At 36.5% G+C, this 17,812-nt stretch overlaps 1 long non-coding RNA gene across 2 annotated transcripts; it reads left to right on the top strand.

Annotated features, from left to right (window-relative positions):
- Positions 1-3,781: 3,781 nt before the first annotated feature.
- On the top strand, positions 3,782-15,987 carry LOC111753421 (uncharacterized). 2 transcript variants are annotated; one of them, XR_010047624.1, is made up of 4 exons: positions 3,782-4,012; positions 9,263-9,418; positions 13,907-13,983; positions 15,519-15,987. It is a non-coding gene; the product is annotated as an uncharacterized LOC111753421 (long non-coding RNA). The 2 variants fall into 2 exon arrangements; XR_010047625.1 differs by lacking the exon at positions 9,263-9,418.
- The last annotated feature ends 1,825 nt before the right edge of the window (positions 15,988-17,812 follow it).

Genomic DNA, 17,812 nt, shown 5'->3' on the forward strand with positions numbered 1-17,812 from the left:
GGCTTTTCCTTTGCCTTCATGGAGCCTCATGAGCCACCAACCAGGGAAAGAGTTCAGGTGGTTTCTTTCATTTTATTCTTTTTCTCTGCATTTTTGATTCTTTCTCCATCTTCTCTTTCAATTCTTTCCTGATTCCTGGCAATCTATTTTTTCCTCTTCATCAAATTACTTCTTTCCAGTGTCTACATCCCTGATGAGAGAGGCTGAATTTTGCTGCTGATGAATATGTTGCATTTTTGTCCTCATGAACACTTAATACTCTCTATTTCCTTTTTAAAGTTGGTTATCATTAAAAATTCTTCTTGCTGCTGCTGTTGTTTTTAAACAAGGGTTCACTATGTACTTCTGCCTGGTCTTGAACTCACTTCGTAGCATTGACTAACCCAAACTTGCCATGATCTTCTTGCCCAGGCCTCCCAGGTGCTGAGACTATAGAATGTCAGGCTATGACAAAACTTTCATGTGTGACAGATTCTGCCTTGTAGCTTTTTCATGTTAATCAAAGTGTTAGTGATGTTTGTGAATAATGACATTGCTCCTTCTACCGTTTCACCAAAATTTTTCCAGACCCTTTTGTTGTACTAGGATAAAGGCTTTCTGGGTTATGTATATGCACATGTAAAAGACAGCTCTTCTTGACCCCTTTTCTTCTTTTCCTCCATCTGCAGTCTTCCTCTCCTCACAGGTTTCATCACTAATTATCATTGAGGAAAGGAGTTGAAGGCATTCTGCCCGGCTGCTTTTCCCACCATGAGTAAGGGACTTCCCACTTGGGCATGGAATATAAGGTGCAGCTGTACTCATTCATTACCAGGGTAGAGAAAAGACCACCCGCTCTACTTACCCTGTGGCCATATCAGTGAAAGGTACCCAGAGCACCCTGATACTTAGCTGAGATTTCTAAGAAACCAAGTATGCACTGTGGGTGTGTGTGTGACTGGGTCCAAGCCATAGAGAGTTGTGTAGTCATAATAGAAAAGGAGTCAGTGGGTTTTGAGCCTCTAATCAATTGACCTCATCCCCTTATGTTGCCCAAGTGACCTTCACTTTCCAGATCTTGATGGGGTGTTACTCCCAGATGTGTCTGTTGAGAGTACATGGTAGACAGCTCTGATAGAATTATGGGGACCAGTGGTGGATGAAAAGATAAGAAGTATGAAATATAAATGAACTTTATTCTAAGAATGTGGGGAGAGACCTCCGGATACCCTGGGGTGCGGCATCTCCCCCTGGGGTCGGTGATCTCTCTGTGGAACACGTGGAGTGGAGGCATATATGTAGCGTAGGTTTGGGGTGGAGCCTGAGGGGGCATTAGGGATGCACAGGTAGCCCACTGGTATTCTTTTGGTGCCACAGGTAAATTCCTAGGGGTTGGGGAGATGGAGCTCCTTGGTTCTGCCTGAGGCTTTACTGGCTACAGTGTCCTGTTTGGACCAAAGCTCTTTCATATCCCATCTTATGATTATTATTATGAAAAGGGGTGAAGATTTCTTTTTTTATTGCTTCCTGCTGGAAGGGGGCACTGTACTGGGGTCTAGGGCAGTCGATGGGATGACGGTTGATGCCCAAGTAGAAGCTGGTGCCAGGTGTTTTAGCCAGGACAACTTCACCGGTGAATGCATGTATGTTAGACTGGAAAAACAAAGAGATAAGATGTTATGAGGAGGCATGGCACTATCATATTTAAGGACCCAGGTGAGGTAGAAGGAAAGGTGCCTTTGATTTTGATATGTCATTATATCAAGACCATGTTGAGGTAGAAACATTTCCATGGTAAAGCAAAATTCTGAAAAATAAATGTGGGGTTAGGAGGAGTAAAGTTATGAGAAGTGATTACTCCCCCATCTGAAAGGGTAAAAGTTAAGAGGGTAAGGCTTGTCTCTGGTATGCATGACGTGGGAGTCTTTAGGAAATACTGTTACAAGTCCTGCTGTAAAAAGAATAAGAAATTAGAAACCAAATTGAATAACAAAACATAACAGCCTGAGAGTTGTGGTTGTGAGACCTTGGTGAAATGGAGATGAGTAGGCAAAAGGATGGTTAGATCTAAGGCTGGAGGGGCACCAGTTAGCCTGAGTGATGAAACCAGGATGGCAGTCTAGCAACTTTGATCACTGTTAAGGTTGCCAAGAATATCAGGTATGGGTCACTGTAACCTGGTTGTAGTCCTTGCAATAGAAGACAGAATTTATCTGTCAGTCTTGACCAGGGTTGTCTGAGAAATTGGTGAATAAGAAAGGAAGGAGGTGGTCTAATATCATTGTGGAGAGGTTTATTAGCGATAACAGGTGTAAGCTGTTGAGGTCTCAGTGTCTGGGTCAGCCTGTAGAAACACAAGGGAATAAAAAGCATTTTTAAGATTTAGGACTGTATAATGAGTGGTGGAGGGAAGATTTGACACCACTGGGTGAATTGGAAAGAAGCAATCTGGAATCTGCACGAAATAGGCCCTGTTTGTAAATGGCATAGGTTGACCATCAATATCTCCTTATAGAGATTGAGGACTAACTATAGCAGCCTGAAAACTCAGGGAGAACTCTGTACATATGGCCTCTATGTCCAGAAGTATATAGAATGTCTTACCTGAGACTTTTAGTGGGACTTGGACTCTGAGACGGACACCCACAAAGGGGGCTGTTGTTGGCCCTGCGCCCTATCAATATTCAGCAACAAGTTTAAGCAGATCTGTCGGTGATGAATCTGGCAGTGTTGGCATTTCCTGTTAGGGCTGGGAGTTAGGATGGCTTATCCACTCTCTGGTGGCTAGGACAGTCCAGTAGCCCTGGGGTAAGATCCCAAGGAATGCCAGGATGGGGCATTCTCTTGCCCAATGTCCTTCTGCAGCATTTGAGGCATGGTCCATGGGGGGCCAAGGCCACTCCACCTTGTGTCAGTTTATCTGTCTCAGAACTCCAAGTGTTACTGTTATCTCTGTTGTTGAAATTATGAAAAGCCATATGAAGGTCTCTATGAGGTTTGAAGGTCAAGTTTTACCTTTTTGTTTGGGATTTGGTCTACAGTAGAAGATATCTGTAGAATTAAGTAAGTATGCAGGAGTCAAATATAATTAGCAGGGTATTTATTTATGTCATATATAAGTATCTCTTTATGTTATTAAAATGTCTAATGCCATCTGATTTTTGGAGGATGGCCTGTTCAATTAATTTTTACCTTTTTATTTAGGAGAGAGATCAATACGGTGTCATTTAATATCAGTTGAATATAGTTAATTATGGCTCGGCAGGCAGACAGTCTGGGATAGGTTTAAGTTTGGCTTCTGCCGCAGTGTCGGTTTTGTTGTTTTGCATGTATCATATAACCCTTGTCTTGGAAAAGAGCTAGTGGTTCCCAACAAAAGGAATTTATAATTATTTTTTAATTTTAGTTGTTAAACAGGAGATCAGTGACAATATAGTATAATATAGGCAGTAAGCAACATAGAACATTACTGGTGATTTACAGCAAAAGGAATTTATAATTACCTTTTAATTTTGGTTGTTAAACATTTAGGAGATTGCTGAAGGCTTTAATTGATAAACAAGGCTGGTAAAATTACCAGGTGGCCACTTCCCCATTTATCAGCCAAAGTTTTGTCTATTGTCAGCTTATTTAACCTTGATTAAATGTTTTGAGAATGTAAAAAATAGCATCTCCAGCCGAGCTGCCCAGCTGCTGTTTATCTGTGTTTGTGGTCCGGCATGTGGGCAGAGCACACCCAGCGTGGGGGCGGGGCATACAGAGTGAAGGCGGGGCAAGCGCTGGGACATAGCGTACAGGGCGGGCCTGGAACTGCCGAACTGCCCCCAAGAAACACGGGGCAGTGGAGCGGTGGTGGCAGCAGCAACGGACATGTGGTGCTTGGGGGGTGGAGCTGGACAGGGTCAGGACCCTACACGCTGCAACCCTGCGTGGGGCTGAGCAGCCACATGGAGCCGGAACTGCTTGCAGGGCACACAGATTAGGGCACGGCATTAGAGCCGACCCCGCACGGACCTGGAGCATGGTATGAGAGGTGAGATACTGCGTGTAATTGAGGCACGGCATGAAAGCGTAAAGCAGCCCGTGAAAGCTTAAAGCGGCCTGCGCGTATCTCTCAACACTGTTTGGGTGCACCTCCCATCTCAGCAGGGAATGGATCAGCAAGCGGCGAGGTGGAGGGGAAACAGGGAGGAAAGCAGACGCTGAGAAAGCTCTGAAAGGCTGCAAAGAAAGATGCTATTATCTCTTTTAAGTGTGGGGAGGGAGATGGATCCTGGAAGAGCAGGAAAGGACACACATTTCCAAAACAAAGGCTTAAAGATAGAGTTTTGTAACCTTGTCGTCAGTGTGATAAGCTATAAATAGGTATTTTTTTTTTTTAATTTAAGAGTACTCAGATTGGAAATCAAGCATTGCAAAGGTGTGGTCTTTTGGGAAGTAGAAAAGATATATATATATATATATTTTTTTTTTTTTTTTTTTTTTTTAATGTCTAAATCTCAGGCGAGAAATGGGCTATGGTCCAGAGGTTGGGCCGTCACCCATCCTTTGGGACAAATGGTGGCTAGGGTTCCAAATCTTGTATTTCTCAGTCATCACTGAGAGATCCACAAGTGGATTTCTCGTGGGTTTTAGTAACAGCTCTGCCTGTGAGAACTTAAAAAGCTCTGAAAGATGTGAGAGTTCCTCGGTGTGAACCCAGATTGGTCCAGAAAATCTCTGCCTTGGGCTGTCTAAGGACATGAGAGCATCACACAAATCCATGGAAAGGGGGAGAAAACCCACCTGAGGCCTAGCCCAGTGCTGAAGAATTCTCTGGAGTTTGCTCACCTGTGATAAACTGGGCCGGTGTTGCTTGCAAGCTAGCAGTGACAAGTTTACAGCTCCCGAGTGTAGAAGTGAGGACTTAATGCAGGATGTAGTCCAGTCCTGGTCCTGAACGGCAGGGGACTCAAGCTGGGAGAACCCGAGGAGTCTCTCATCTGCCGTTTCCGGTCAGGGAACCATATGATAGAATTGTGGGGACTGGTGGCGGCTGAAAAGATAAGAAGTATGAAATATAAATGAGCTTTATTTTAAGAATGTGGGGAGAGACCCCCCCCCGACACCCTGGGGCACAGCATCTCCCCCCGGGGTCGGCGATCTCTCCATGGAACATGTAGAGTGGAGGCATATGTGTAGCTTAGGTTTGGGGTGGAGGCTGAGGGGGCATTAGGGATGCACAGGTAGCCCATTGGTATTCTTTTGGCGCCACAGGTAAATTCCTAGGGGTGGGGGAGATGGAGCTTCTTGGTTCTGCCTGAGGCTTTACTGGCTACAGTATCCTGTTTGGGCCAAAACTCTTTCAAGCTCCTGTATTAAAGGACTCTTCCACTTCCCCTTGAATTTTCCACAGTGTTACAGGCAGCTGAGTTAGTTAGAAATATTATAGGCAGTGAGGGAGGGCTAGGCCCTCATTGGAGCCAGTACAGATACTTAGCAATTGCAGGGGGCAGGGTGGAGGGGGGGGCTGACACCTCCTGCTGTGGGCCAGGCCTCAAGACAAAAGACCAAACAAATGCACCCATATCCTGAGGATTGATACCCTAAATAGTTCCCATTCTCTTAGGAAAGAGTCTGTAAGAATGCCTGCTTTCTATGTGACTCTCTTCCCCACTTGTTCCTAATGAAATCAATTTTACCTGAATTATTGATATTATTGGCTAACTATAGTTATGTCCCACCTCATTCCTATCTGCCTTGTGAGTTCCCAGTCTTCCCCCACCTTGAACCCATAGTTTCACTGTATAAAAGCCCCTGGAAAAGACAGTGTCCTTGGCAACCCACTCGGGACCCCTTCTGTCTCTCTTCAGATGGAAGCTTTCTTTCTCTCAATATTCTGCTCTTCAGCTCCGCTGTTGCTAAAATTCATTCTTCAATTTTAGAGAACATGAGCTCATACCAGACATAGTAGGTCAGGGGTTTCATTCCCCTATATCACCAGTTCCCTGTTTGTGATAACTTCTTGTGGCCACATCCTCTCTTTGAATCCCTCCCTGAAGCACCAACTACGTCACCTGTCTCTTCTGATGCTATGTACATTTCCCAGCACAGCCCTGCCTCCTCCACCCAGAACAGGGATGGGATTTTGCAGTTCAGTGTTTTTCCTCAGAAAATGGTAGAATAACTATTAGTTGACTGAAGGATGAAAGAAGAGTAGAAAAGACTGGGGCTTTCCATTCTGAGTTTTATTCAGTACTTTTTCATATTTTCTAAAATCAAATACAAAATTTGCTTGGAATCCATCCCTCCCCAAGAGAAATTCATATTTCCCATTACCTTGATGTTGACTATTTCATGTAAAACAATCTGCTGAGCTGATTTTGTTAAAGCCTATTTAGCTTGCTAGCCCTGAGTTTCTTATGAGTATATTTTCCATTAACTTGCCAATGAAAACTATTACAATATGAATTATTTCTTACTGATCTGGGAAACCAAATATTATTTTCCTTCCTCAATGGGGGATATTTAATGTGCTTAACATAGGAAGAAAAAAGAGTGAAATGAATCAACATTAAATTGGGACCACAATTTTATTTTTTTAAAATAAAGGAAAACATGTTGATTAGAACCTTATCTTAAAAATAAAAACAAAATTATAAAATATAATAAAATAAGTCTAATATTTATCCACATCTAGTTTTCAATTACAAATGTGTTTCAATTCATGGAAAATATAAACTTTTGTTTTTTCTAGATTTAATTTACTGAAAAATTTATATTATTTCATGAATAATACATTCTACATAAAATATTTTATTTTCTTAACATAAGTTGATTATTTTTGCATTTATTCAATATTTTTGCAAAAACTTCTCTTACGCGATGTTAAACCTTTACATTTCAAATCATTCTCTTTTGAAAACTTTGATCTTAAACTTGACCATTTTTTCCTTCTTAATGTTAACTGCTTCTTTCCAAGGTCTTTGAATGTGATCTAAGTATTTGTCCAATGACCATATCATGGAGATTGTGTTGTCTACAAAATTTCAAGAGTCATTTAGCACTAAATCTATAATATATTCACCTTGTATGTTCAAGAATAGAGATGGGCCAAACCAAAAATAGATGGGAAGTTATAGAATTAAAAGGCTATTTGTGTAGAAATTAAATTTGTATATAATCAGTTAACTCATGATAGTTTTATTCTCTAAGTAACCTTGCAATGAATATCCTTGGAAAACAAACACATAAATAAAAAAGGAGCATGTAAAACAAATATGACAAGATACAATTCAATTTATTTCTAGGAGAAGAAAAAGAAAAAGAAAAATCACGATACACTTTTGAATTTAAACTTTAAGCTTTCTTTTAATAACCTTTATGGATTTACATAAGATATACAGTAAAATTTTCTATGTAATGATTTGTAGACTATACCAAACAGCCGAATATTGTACTCTTGATGTGATGTGGGTTGGTTCTGAGCAAACCTGTCATGTTTAAGAAGGAGATACTTGTATTTATTTTTCTCTATGTCTCTGTCAGGTAAATCTTAAGTGCTTTGGTGCTTTATTTATTCCTATTTCTTTGTTTCTTTCTTTTCTGTACTTCTAATATCATTCTTCTAGTTATCTATGATTACATAACAAGCCATACCACAGTTTAACAGTTTAAAGCAATACTGCTCTGTTATCTCAAGGTTTTGTGTCCTGTGTCCAGCTGTGTGGCTCTAACAGTCTCCTACAGCGACAGGCATTATGTTGACTGGAACAGCAGTTTCATGATATCATCTAAAACAATTTACTAATTAATGAATTGTGGCTAATTAGTGTCACTGGCAACTGGAGGACTGGTTAAAACCGGTGAGTAGAACACCTACCCTTGGCCTCCTTAGGTGGTGTGGGCTACAAACAGAACAGCAGTTGAACTCCTTGAGGGAGCAACCCAAGTACCGACATTCCAAGAGACACAGACAGATTCTACAAAACTCATTTTGACATTATTGGAAGTCACAGAATGTCACTTTTGCTACTCTTTCTTGGCTGAGGAAGTCATCAAGTTCAGCTGAGGCTCAAGGGGTCCAGGAGGAAATTAGTCTACTCTTTTTAAAGTAAGACAGTTGCATTAGGAAAGGACACGTGAAGTGAGAGATGCCTTTGTGTCATCTTTGGAAAACATCTGCCAAGCCCTTCCAGTTTCCCTCCAGAAACTGAAATCTCCAGTGACTTTGCTCTAGCCCTGCTCCCTCACACTGTCTCCACTGTGAAAGCAATGTTTTTTCATTGCTTTCCTCAAAATAAATTTATGACCTTCAGCCATACTTTATCCTTGGAAACTAAAAAAACAATATAGGTTAAACTTTTAATGACTGGATTGTTGCCTAACTTTGGTAACATATTTATCATCAAACCTTAGTTTTCTCATGAAAAATGAGTTAACTCAAGATAATTAAATGAAGAACCAAATGTGGTACACTCTCAAATTGTACCACAGACGAATAGTTCCTTTTTTGTCATGTGATAAATTCAGCAATGTAAATGTGTTGACTCATTTCATCTTCATAGCAATCCTGTGAATTAAACATCATTTGTATGACTAGTTTCCAGGTGAGGTAATTCCTGGAGCAAATAAAGGACTTGGAAGTTATTTGGTTTTATTGCCAGTAGAGGACAGAGCTTGGATTTCCTCCTATTGTATAAGACTCAACAGTTGTTCTCAACTACTGTGAAAACTACATCTCGGGGTTATAAAATCTGTCACTGTTCCCAAGAATATAAAGCCTTTCTGAACTCACTTTCATCTACTCTTATAGAAGCCGTTAAACTTTAAAGTTTTAAGAGATTATCAAATACAGTACAAAACACAAATAATTGTCTTTAATTCATCTTGTCCTTTATCTTAGACACATTGGGAAACCTAACAATCATTTGCAAAACATAGTGAAATAAGTTAATTCTGTTTATTATTTGATCATATGCATTTAAAAAGTAGTGTCTTTAACTTCAGAGAGGCTGCCAAAATATCTTGCTTCAGTCAGAGCAGTAACATCTCGATTGTATTCAATCCATACCTAGTGAGCCTTATGAGGACTCAGTTAGGTTCAAGTTGAAAACTAAAGTGATTCTTTCCATATTTCCATATTAGGAAGTATAAATGACAAAAGAAATGCACACTAGAAAATTTCTGTCCAAAATCTCTATTCACCTGTACGAACTTCTCAGCTTTAGTGCCATTCATATATTTATTATTGTGCAGCAGCGCCTCTGAGAGCTTGCTTTTCTCTCATTCTTCATCCATACAGTTATGTAAAGCTGACCCACTTTTCAGTTCTGGTGTGAAGCAAGACCTAACACTGCAGAAGAGCAAAGATTTTCATGGCCACAATAATCTATTCAGAGATTCAGATGTGACAAAATCCCAACAATCAGGGTCTTCACAATTCTTTTTGCGTGAACTGGTAGGTAAAAGAGGTTCATTCATTGTTCTGAAAAAGCTATTTATGAGAGTGATGTAAACCCAGGATTATACTAGATTTTCTTCAGTGTTAACCCCTGTTTCTGTAAGCATGCCTTTACAATGTGGCATAGCTACTTTTTCCAACAGGAAATCATGTCTTTATAAACTATTCAAAAGAGTCTTCCTGTGAATAAAAGCAAAAAGAGATAAGGAAAAATGATAGAGACTTAAGTTACCATTTAAGATCTTGTATCTATCCATGTACAAAGTCCACTCCAGAACATTGTTGATAAGTGTTTGAGTAGATGAAAGTCTGTTTCCCCTTAAGCAATCTAAAATGGGGTAACTGTCACATGTCTCCAAATTGGTCTTGGATTGCTTTCTAAACTATGTACTTTTACCAACCTCAACTTAAAATTATAGAGTTCATTTAAGACAGGAAAATCATGAAATTAAATAATAGGATAAAGATGTTTCATTAAGAAATTACTATATAGTCATGAAAGTTAATATTTACATGCAATACATGGGTAAGATTTAAAAATATTTCAAGTATGCTTTATGCTTGAATATTTAGTAATTTTTCTTGATATCAACAGCTTGTGTCTCAAATTCTAAATTCCTATTATTTGTAGTCACTCTGTTTTCAATTTCTCAGTTCATCTTCAACTACTGAAATAAAATTCAAATTATTGATATGTATTAAATACATCTTGTTTAAGTTTTTCAATTTCTCAATGTTATAGAACACTTTCAATCTTGCAACAAATATTGATTATTTTAAAGTGTGTATTATACATTAAATACACTGTAAGATATTAGAAACTTATTATTAAAAAAAACTCCTATTTTCAAAAAAGAGCTCATGACTTACTGGAGATGAGAAAAATAAGCAAATAAATAATAAAATATGTAATTTATAAATTTTGGTAGGCATTATGAAAGACAAAAGAATGCACTGGCAGAAAGTAAAGTGCTGTTTTGTGTGGCCAAAAATACCTTTCTGAAATGTTGATACTTTAGCAACATAAACTTGAGTAGTCTGTTTAATATGTTTCAGGAAAAAAGAACAGCAAGTCATCATTTAAATTAAAATAGAGTTATTACAAAGATAGATAAATTTTGTTTATAAAAGTACACAGATTTTCATCACTTTTATCTTTCTGGATACCTTTAAAATATACAAGGCAGGATATGATATGATTAGGAAACTCTACATAATACAGCAGTTAATTTTTTCTTTAACAAATACGGACAGATCTAAAAAACCTTAAGGTCAAGTATCTCCCCAAGAATATTTGTGGCCTCCTGATGAGGGTACTGGAGCCTGATTAAGGTGAGTAGAGTGTGTGTTTTTATGAGGAAAGGGCAAGTAATACCATAGCCCTGCACAGCTTGTAGAGCCTAAGATGAGTGAGGAGTGCATGTACGTAGGATGCAGTCGAGTTAGCAGAGGGAGGCACACAAGTTGGTCAAATAAAGCAAGTATAGAGGGCCTCCTTTCTCAAATAACGAAGTGTTACAGATAGAAAAATGCAGTGGTGTATTCAAAATAGAGCTATTACTATAAGTGATTAATTTGTGGAGATATATGAGGTTTTGCATGCACAGGCACGTGTGTGTGCATGTGTGTGTGTGTGTGTATGTGTGTGTGTGTATGTGTGCATGTTCTTTAGATGGATCCACTAAGAGGTTTAGAATCATTCATCTCAAACGTTAATAAGTATCCTATCACTCAGGTCTTGATATCTAATGAACAGTGTCCACATAAGGGAAGAATTACTTAGAGAAATTATTCAACTCACAGTTGGGCCAGGAAAATTATAAGATAAGCCTGGAATATTTTGTCAAAAAGAAAGAAATCTAAGAAAATAATGGAAAAATGTCAAAAGTATGCTGAATGAGAACCTAGTCACAAAATTTGCAGGAATTTCAACAACAAAGTAATGAGAGTACTGGACTGCAACTCATTCTCTAAAATAATTCCTTCATCTATCCCAAGATAAATAAGGAATTAAAATTCTGTCAAGAAATGGAATATATACATAGCTTCAAAAAACATTCTGGACAAAACATTTATTGACCATAGAGAGAAAATGTAACTTTATAATGAGAAATCTCATAGTTACCACCTAAGCCAGGTGATCAAATTTAACATCACCAGTGATAGAATAAATTACATGATTGGATGAACCCAAATAGTGGCTTGGTGATAATTCTGCCCAAGTTGCACAACTTCAATCTGCCCATGATGGAATAGGAGACAAACTTAATGAAGGGACAACAAAAACAAAAACAAAAATTGTGCATTAGATATTAGGGAATAGAAAAAAATGCTCGACTGGAAAGGAGAACTATGGAAGGAAGAGGAGTAAGTGAAGGAAAGGAAAAGAAAAAATTGGAAAAGAAGGAAAAAGATATAAGACTTTTGTAAATAAATATGGAAGAAAGACAGAAGGGAGGGTAAAGGAATGGGAAAAAAATAAATTGAGATAAGTCATGTAGAGGTACAAAGTTCCTATGACAAAAGTGATCATTATGTATACTTAAAATATACCGATCAATTTAATTAATTTTTTTAAAGAATGTTATAGTTGTTGGATTCAAAGAAAGACCAAAGAACTATTGCAGAGTTCTTACACAATAAACATCATGATGACTATATTCCATACATGATTCTAGACTAGATCTTTTTCTTACCAAGGATCATATTAAAATGACTGGCAAAACTTGAATAAAACTGAGAACTACATAGTCGTATCATTATCAATTTTCCATTTTTGGATTGTGATTATAATTGAGAATTTGTGCTCTATAATAAAATGTTCAGGGGGAATGAGGCACTTTGTTGGCCTCATTGAATAAAAGCAAAAAGAGATAAGGAAAAATGATAGAGACTTAAGTTGCCATTTAAGATCTTGTATCTATCTATGTACAAAGTCCACTTCAGAACATTGTTGATAAGTAACAACAAAAATTATTATTGAATTATTACTTTAATTTTTGTAAGTTTGAAATTGTTTCAAAATATAAAAAGTAAAACATCAAATGATTATTGCAGAATCATTCAGTATCATAAAATGATGACAAAATAAGTAATAATTATGAATAGTAATTAAAGGTACACAGTGTCAAAAAATATCATTAAAAATCACAGAAGTGTGACAAAAAGAAAACAAGAGACCTAAAAACAGGAGTTCACTCTGCTAGTATCATTATTTGCATACCATCAATGCTGGTTTGAGGTCATTCCCAGACAGGTTAGTAGTTCTTAATGTGAAAAAATTGAAAACAAATATCAGATGCTAGCATACAGGTTTTGGGGAAAATATATATTTAATCTCATATAATATATATTTTATATAATATATGTTTCATATAATGTATATTTATGTCATATAAATTCATGTAATACATTTATATATGTAATATATTTTATATGTTAAACGTATATTACATATTTAACATATATTTACTTCATGTATATATAAATATATATATATATATTTCATATAAATTTCCACACCAGAATGTAATACAGAATCCTAAAGTGAGCAAAATCATATGTTTCCACATACAGAATTCTATTTAAATAACTAACTGTAAGTTCTCTCTCAATACATTATTTATGGTAATATACTGAAAATATCAAGCTAAACTGTGCCACAAATATTTCCATAAGAAAATTCCCAAATTATTCCTGTGAAATTTGATTGTAAATGAAGATTAAATATAAATAGTCCTTTCAACTTTAGTGCAGTAGTAGTTCATTGATGTATACTTAAGGATAAAAGGAAAGTAATTAATAATAAAGCACTCCATCCTCTAGTGTTATAAATCTATTTTACTTTAAAAATCTTAATTGTTGTACAATGATTACAATATTGTTTCTTTGGAAAGTGATGAACTGTACATAATTTGATTCATTTATATCTTCTCAAATATGATAGGAATCAATTTTAATTGTTGAGCAGACAATTGTAATTAATTTCTTTTTGTTTAATCCTTTGAAAATGGCATGCTGCCATGGGACAATATTATTAAGATTTAGTCATCATTTTCAATAATAAATGATATCATGAATATAAATTCCTTGAAATAGACCTTTTATTATAAATGGTATCAGATTAAGTCTATTAATAAAACTGAGATAAAATGTAAGATTCTGGTTAACAGTACAGCACAATTTTGAAGGAATAATTGTGATGAATATACATAAAACACTTTGTTCTTTCATAAATTGGTTTAGCTATAGATATATAACAAAGTTTACACAATAGACTTGTTGTTTATGTCTAGGTGGTCCCCAAAGCCTCATGTAATCATGGAGGTGGTAGAATCTAGTGTTTGTGATTGGTTTGTTGCTTAGTGCTGGAATTAGTGATGTGAATACTGCATCCACCCAGTGGCAGGACTGACATACAATGTAAGGGTGGGAAGAAGGTGTGGTTTTTTCCTCTTTTGCCCTGTTTGTTTCTGCTGTTTGCAGGGACCATCAACAGCTACCTTTGTGCCACACCATCCTGCCTTGGAGCCAGCAGAGTATGGACTGAAACCTTCAAAAGTGTAAGAAATAAATCTTTCCTTCTTCATGTTGGGTGTCAGTTATTTTGTCTCAACAGTGAGAGCAAAGTAACCAAGACAATAGTAAAATATGATTTTGAGTCTCCCCATTTTACAATTACATAACATTGTGCCATATTACTAATTCTTTCATAAGTATATATTGATAGCATGAATATGACTTCTTAAAGCTTTCAAAGCTTATGTTAATAGAACTTCGTAAAATTATTTAAGTCGCATGAAATTGATTTGGTAATATAGGAGGGAATATTTATGTAGGCTGGAACTTTGAGAAACAAACTCACAATTATTGCTTCTGGATAGCATTTTTCTTGGTATACCATGACATGAATAAAGTTCCAAAGTGAGTCACGGATCATATTGCACCTTTTGGAGATGTTAGCAATTTTACCAAACAACATACAAATACTATTTAAAGAAGTTATGTGGTAATTTTTTTTCACTTTAAAAATTAATAGGCAAATTATTTACTCTAAATACACTGAATTTTTAGCTCTATTCATTGGAATTTCACATGACATTTGAATATATTTGCTGTTCCCCAAACCAATGATATAAATACTGAATACAATTTCTTCTCACACCTGGATGTTTTACGGTATATAAGACATCACAGGACATAAACTGGCGTATCTGTGAGCTACAAACACTTTATTAGCCACACCTGATTGACTAATAGGTGATGAATTTGGACAGATAAATTGAGATCAGACTACAAAGAACCATGGATGTCAAGCAGAGAATAGGATGTTGATGCAGCTTGTAGTCTTAATCAGAAAAGCAACACTAGGAGAACAGGATTACAAGAAGATTTATATTTAAGTGGTACGTTGATGAGATCTACACAGAGAAACTCCAGAGATAAGAAAAATGTATGCAAAGCTCGTATATAAAGCTAAATTGCATGTAAAATTCTAGATTTATTATATTTTGGTGCTGTTTTTTATTTCACTTAACATACAATACAAGTTATTCTATGCAGGATGCTTGTTTTCTAAGTCCTTTCTTACTTTTAAGAATTCATGATCTTAAATGTGACGATATGTTTTTATCAGAAACATTATGCCTCCCAAACATGAAGTAATAATATCTTTTTAAATTCTTATTCCAAATAGCCTTATTACAAATAATTTTGAAAAAGCAGCACATAGGTGATTGTTTTTAATTAAAGCAAATTCCAACTGAAAAACATAACAAAAATAACTTCTGTATAGAATAAATTTTAATTTATAATATTTCAGTTACATTACTTTAATTCTAGCAACAACTTCTTTGTATTATATCAACACCATTTTGCAAAGAAAATAACTAGTGAATGATGAATTAAGAAAGGAAAAGTAATATTGCACCTGGCAAAGTCCATTTTCCTTCTACTGATATCTTCAAGGAAGGCAAAGCATACACATGACATATGTGGGTTCCAAAGATCTCAGTTTCACTCTAGAAATAAATTTTCATGAGTCCCTGAACATGAAAACATGGAAATATAATTAATAAGAAAATTCATTTTCTTCTAGGTTTCATTAGATTCTGATGCTATTGAAAGGAAGCATTTTTGATAAACTAATTCCTTCCCTGAAATCATAGCTTTTTCAGACAATATTCTCAGAAGAGTGAATGATCCAAACGAAATACCTTGTCATGTGTCTGGAAAAGTCATTCAAATAGCAACACAAGAGAAAATATTGTGTGTTTAGTCACAGAGGGAATCATGTGAGACTGTAAGTGTGGGAAGCCGCCTGAGATGGCGCCCATTTCCTGCTTCCGGGTTCTTCCCGGCCTGAACAAGCCCGCCAAATTGTCATGTCTGCCCAGTTACCCGTGACGCTAGCCTATCAGCTTGTTAGGCGCACTTCTCTGTGATTGGATACTGCTTCCCCTTATAAGAGGTTGTTCCTGCCCCCAACGGCGGAAGAGGAATCAACGTTGAGGGTGGCGGACCTTGTTAGGTCCGGTTCGCTGTACGCAATAAAGTTTGAGAGCTGATCCTGCTCGAGTTTGGCCTCCTGTCTTCCGCGGCTCCGGTCATGTAAGATGTGGTGAGAAACAAAACTAGGGTATCAAGAATTTGCCTCTAAAATGTGTAATCAGAAAACCAAGCGTATGGTATGCTAGTGCACATCTGTGATCCTTTGACTCTGGAAAGCTGAGGCAAGAAGACAGAGACAGGCAACTTTGAGTCAAGACAAGAAATTTAGAAATTAGTTAGATTTTGTCTCAAAATGAAAATTTTAAAATGTCTGGTGATGTAGCTCAGTGTAAAGTTCTTGGGTTCAACCCCCAACACCAGAAACTGAGAGAGAGATAGGAGAAGGCAGGAAAGGAAAGGAAAGCCAATGTTCAGTCCCAAATTTGCCTGTCTGAAAAATGAATTTGCCTCTAGTATTATAAATTCCACAAAAATTAACAAGTTTAGGGGAAGCCTGGATGCTAGACTACAAAATGATAATTGAATTTCTTCAGAATTGTAGGTCCTACTCACTCAATGTAATTGAGCTCCTCATTAATTGTAATTACCATTGCTCGATAACAAATAGTTAAATGTATTTAACATATGCTAAAATAATTTTTAAAACTTAGTATGATTCGACTGGCCTGCTCCCTCCTAAAATTTTAAAAATACAATCATGCACCACATACTGATATTCCAGCCAGCACTGAACTGCATACACAACAATGGTCCCATAAGATTATTAACGGAGCTGACATTTTCCAGTTGCCTAGTGACACCGTAGCCATGGTAGCACTGCAGTACAAGGCAGTATTCGAACACGTGTGGGGATGCTGTTGTACACAAACCTATTGTGTTGCCAGTTGTGAACTAACATAACAAATATAATTGCAGTGCATTCAATGACATATGCATAGCAAAACTGTCAAACAATTGCAACTGTATCTATGCAAAGCTCTATGCCTTATCTACAGTTGCTTTCATAAACAAGAGGAAGTAAGATGTAAGTTGCAAACAAATACATAATTAATAAGAAAATTCATTTTCTTCTGGGTTTCATTAGATTCTGATGCTATTGAAAGGAAGCATTTTTGATAAACTAATTCCTTCCCTCTCTTTAAGATAGTGAGGACTTCAGTTGTCATCTTAAAAAGCAAGTCATTTATTAACCACAGAGGCCAAGAGCAACAACTCTTATTTTATTCTCAGAAAGCAAATGTATTTTTATAACATCTTTGGATATAGTGTATCCAGATCTCAGAGATAATCAAAAGCTGGACTGTGTTTAAGTAAACTAATTTCCTACTGAAGTAACCATGATAATTATAGATAATTTAGACTTATTTAAAGAATTTGAAAACATTCTAAAATGATTACAGAACCAGACACTTGAACGTTTTAAAGGAATAATGCCTAATATAGTTAATAGTTTTATCTGTACAGTGTACACTGCAGCCAGCGTGGGGATCTCTAGACACCATCACCAAAAAAAGTTGATGCAATCCTCCCTAAGTAAAACACATTTAAAATTTTCAGTGTTCTTTTTTGGAAAAAAATGAGTATTATATTTTCTTTTGAAACAAAAAATATAAGAAGACTTCTATATTAGGAAAATATAGAATAATAATACATACTTTGACTTTTGATGTCTGCCTCTTATAATTTGGTTTATATTAATGATAAGACCCATTAATAAAGATTTTCTTATGTCTTCTATCTTGACTGCACAGATGTAAATATAAGATGTACTTACATGTCTCTTTTGCTGGTTACTTTTCATGCAGTACCACATTTTCCTACTATAGATCCTCAGAATACATATTACTAACTCTGCTTGATAAAAATGCTGAGGATTAGAGG

The sequence above is a fragment of the Cavia porcellus genome, unplaced genomic scaffold (genome assembly GCF_034190915.1).
Source record: "Cavia porcellus strain 051 isolate PalLab524CR breed Dunkin Hartley unplaced genomic scaffold, mCavPor4.1 scaffold_5, whole genome shotgun sequence".
Lineage (NCBI taxonomy): Eukaryota > Metazoa > Chordata > Mammalia > Rodentia > Caviidae > Cavia > Cavia porcellus.